The sequence below is a fragment of the Cnephaeus nilssonii genome (genome assembly GCF_951640355.1).
Source record: "Cnephaeus nilssonii genome assembly, chromosome: 13".
Lineage (NCBI taxonomy): Eukaryota > Metazoa > Chordata > Mammalia > Chiroptera > Vespertilionidae > Cnephaeus > Cnephaeus nilssonii.
Window position 1 is genome coordinate 58388632 of NC_137084.1, and position 4549 is coordinate 58393180.

The 4549-nt window shown below is 40.1% G+C and overlaps 1 pseudogene across 1 annotated transcript; it reads right to left on the reverse strand.

Annotated features, from left to right (window-relative positions):
* Positions 1–368: 368 nt before the first annotated feature.
* On the reverse strand, positions 369–2464 carry LOC307110166 (heat shock protein HSP 90-beta-like; annotated as a pseudogene). Its single transcript has one exon. The product of its transcript is annotated as a heat shock protein HSP 90-beta-like (transcript).
* Positions 2465–4549: the final 2085 nt, after the last annotated feature.

Genomic DNA, 4549 nt, shown 5'->3' on the forward strand with positions numbered 1-4549 from the left:
TATTCAATAGAGTATTACAACAGGCTCAGATGATGGTTAGCAATTAAGGTATATACTAGTACACTTTTTTATTTTCATTTTTTAAAAACTGCGTCTTCTTTATTTTGAATACTTTAATTTCAGAACAAAAAAACAACAACAAATCCCCCACAATACACAACATCCAAACCTGATGTCAAATGTGAGAAGAGAAGGTTTAAGGCCCTTGTAACCTGCTTTAGGCAGACAACAGAGTAAAACACACACACACACACACACACACACAAAACAACAACACTGGACACCAGCAGAGAGGTCAGCGCCACTCAGGCTGCTGGGGGAGCCATGAAGACACTACACAGAGGTCACAGGTCTACAGGTAGAAACTCCTAACCTACTTTTTCCATACAAGAGGCACCCTCATCACCCTCAAGGGGAGGGGATCCCACCAGGAACAGCAGCACTAGATTTTTGTGCTGTCTCTTCATCCTCATCAGTGCCTAGACCTAGCTTCATCATGCAGTGGATGCAGTTGGAGTGGGTCTGTGGATCCTCAAGTGAGAAGCAAGAAGGGAGCAACACACTTTAAGCATCAACACTATAAGGTCTTTGACAGTCTTGTCCTTGTCTGCCTCCGCCTTTTGCCAGTCTCCACAATTGGGGTAGTCGAGCTTTCTGGCCATCTGTAGCCCATTGGAAAGTTATCCCAAAGTGTGTGTTGGGGGCGGGAGAGGGGCTTTAATGATATGCTACATGTTAGCTGTCTAGCTGTAGGTACTAGTCACAATGCAGCTGAGTGAAGACAAGCCCACTGGAGATTGTCATCTCTCAACCTTCTTATCCAATATTTCTTTCATGAGTTTGCAGAGGTTTTCAAACTTGGCCATGTTCTCTTCCATTTTCTTCTCCTCTTCATGTAGCTCCAGGCTCTCCTTGGAGCTCTTCCCATCAAACTCCCTGACCTTCTGCACACCATACTCATCGACAGGTTCCATCATATATACTACCTCTTCCACACTTGCTCCACAAAAGTAGAGTTGACAACTTGCTCTTCGCTCTCACCAGTGATAGATGAACTTTTGGGTCTCCATGTGTGAGACATATTCTGAAAATGAAATAATTTCATCTCTAGGCAGGGAGGTGTGATAGCACAGAAGCTCAGAAAGGCATCACCAATTAGTAGAGTCCTCATGAATTCCAAGCTTTAGGTTTTTAGAAAATACCTTAGAATTTCTTATAATTATCCTTGTCTTCTGTCAGCTTAGAGAAGAGTTCAAGTCACTTCAACAATGTTTTTTAAAATGACCTTCTAAATTTTGCTCTGCTTGAGCAATTCTTGAGGGATGTTCATGAGGAGGTCCTCAGAGTCAACCACATCATGGATGAAATTTAGATACTTTGGTATCAACTCATCACAGCTGTCCATGATGAACATATGGGAGACAGAGTTTGATGTGTTCATTCTTCATCCTGGTCTCAAAGCGGTCAAAGGGAGCCCTTCAGGGGATGAATAGCAATGCCCTGAATTCCAACTGACCTTCTACAGAGAAGTGCTTGACTGCCAAGTGGTCTTCCCAGTCATTGGAAAGGCTCTCCATGTTCTTCCTGAGTGATGTCATCAGGGTTTCTGGTCCAAAATGGGCTTGTTCTTGTTCAGTTCTTCCTGATCTATATATTTTTCCTTAATTATCTTTGTTTTCTTTTTGTTATCCTTAACACTATCATCCTCCTCATCTGAACACGTCTTCAATCTTGGGTTTCTCCTCATCATCTTTATCTTCCGCATCTTTCTCCCCTTTTGCTTCCTCTGCTTCATCATTGATTTATTTCTCTTATTCCTTCTCCAAATAAAGGGTGATGGGATAACCTATAAACTGTGAGTGCTTCTGCACCAATTCTTTGACCTCCCTCCCTCTTAACTACTCCCTCTGGTCATCTTTAAGGTGGAAGATTACTTTGGTACCCAGCCCATAGTCAGCTCGCACAGTGAAGGAACCCTCAGCAGAAGACTCCCAGGCATACTGTTCATGATCATTGTGCTTTGTGATCACAACCACTTTATCTACCACCAGGTAGGCAGAATAAAAGCCAACACCAAACTGTCCAATAACGGAGATGTCTGCACCAGCCTGAAGAGCCTCTATAAGTGCTTTTCTCCCAGACTTGGCAATGGTTCCCAGATGATTTATGAGATCAGCTTTGGTTATGCCAATGTCTGTGTCCCCCAAAGTGAGTGTGAGTCCTTGGGGTTCGCAGATGATGTAAATTTTCAGCCCTTTACCACTGTCCAACTTGGAAGCGGCCGTCAGGCTCTCATAGCACATCTTGTCCATGCCATCAGAGGCATTACTAATCAATCCCAAAGCAAAATTTCCTAGTTGGAGTAACAAGTAATGGTGATGAGAGACATGAGTTAGGCAATTTCTGCCTGGAAAGTGAAAGTCTCCACCCCCTCCTCCCCATAATGCATTTTCTCAGGCACCATGAAGATGAAGGGATGCAAGTACTAGAGAGCAGGGTGGGCAGGGACTGTGTTCGGTTCACACACTGTGCAACCAGCATGCTCAGGGGTGACTCTGTACATCTTTTAGACATACTGTCATTGTACAGTTAATAGTCTACAATATAGTATAAACATAACTTCTATATGTATTGGGAAATAAAAAATTGTGACTCCCTTTATTGCGACATTTGCTTTATTGCAGTGGTATGAAACTGTACTAATAATATCTCTGAGGTATAACTGATCTCTAGACATAGTCATCCTATATGACTATAAATTTATCCCCTTTGACTCCACCTTCCTGCCCTGTATTTAACTTTTTTAGATTCCACATATAAGTGAGATTATGTAGTGTTGTTTTTTGTGGGTTTTTTTTTCCCCTTTCTGTGTCTAGCTTATTTCACTTAGCATAATGTCCTTCAGGTTTACCCATGTTGGTGTAAATTGCAGAATCTCCTTTTTTAAGGCTGAATAATATGCCATTGTGACATATAATCTCAAAACTTCTTTATCCATTTATCCTAAGTATCTATAGGTGTGTTTTTTTTCCATATCTTGGTTATTGTGTATAATGCTGCAATGAACATTGGAGTGCAGATCTCTTTAAAGTACGGTTTTCATTTCCTTCAGGTATACTAGTATTCTCAGCAGAGGGCGTGGTAGATCATATGATAGTTCTAGTTTTAGTTTTACTCTTTTTATCACAGCTGGAGCAGAATATAAAGAAAACATATAAGAATTTGAAGAACAGAGGGGCACAATAAGCCGTAGCATCTCATGATCAAGATGAAAAAAAAGGCGAAACCGGTTTGGCTCAGTGGATAGAGCATTGGCCTGCAGACTGAAGGGTCACGGGTTCGATTCCAGTCAAGGGAATGTACCTTGGTTGTGGGCACATCCCCAGTAGGGGGTGTGCAGGAGGCAGCTGATCGATGTTTCTCTCTCATCGGTGTTTCTAGCTCTCTGTCCCTCTCTCTTCCTCTCTGTAAAAAATCAATAAAATATATTAAAAAAAAGATGAATTAAAAATATTTCTGAACACTAATTTATAGATGGCATTTTGCAAAGCCCATTAGAGAGAAGTAAATTTCCTTCCACCAAAGCACTAATAAAAGTCTAAGAAAGTGAATAGAGAATGACCACATGGTTGTTGTTTTTTAAATATATATATATATATATATATATATATATATATATATATATATATATATATATATTATTGATTTCAGAGAGGAAGGAAGAGGGAGAGAGAGATAAAAACATCCATGAAAAGAGAGAATCATGGATCAGCTATCTCCTGCAAGTCTCCCACTGGGGTTTGAGCCCACAACCCTGGCATGTGCCCTTGACCGGAATCATACTTGGGACCCTTCAGTTCTCAGGCCAACGCTCTATCCGCTGAGCCAAAATGGCTAGGGTGACCACATGGTTTTTGATACAAAAGAGTGGCATTGCAGCAAAAAACTCCATGAGGTAAATACAGTTTAGGAATATGCAGGGGACTCAGCAGAAATTGAAGGAAAAGAAAAGAATAAGAACCAGAACAGAACAGAGAAAATTTTCTAAACCATATTGGCTAACTGCTTTTATATTGAGGAAAAATTGGGAACTTATATTCTGAACTCATTAAACATTTATTGTTCATGGTTTACAACCATGTTTGCAATGGCTAAATAGGAAACAATTTATAGCTATCACTCCATAGTTTGGACTCTTTTAGAATAAATTCTTTGGTAAACTTCATGAAGATCCAGAGCAAAGATGAAACTTCTATTTTAAAAGATAGCAGGATCAGGAAAAGCAGAATCTAACATATCAGTTAAGATTGTTGTGATCTGAGTAGGCAAGAAAGTTAAGGATTCTTCCTAAATTAACGCGGCCAACAAAGCTTATATCTGCCAGAATTTAAACAATGCACATTAGGAAAGATGAAAAATATGGTGTAAGATCCTAGCCTTTGAGGTTGTTTTATAACCCAGAAAGGAGTTGACAAATGTCATGTAAGCATTTTTTCTGATCACTTATCTATATTTCATCTGAAAGCTCACAATTTATTTTTTCTTTAGG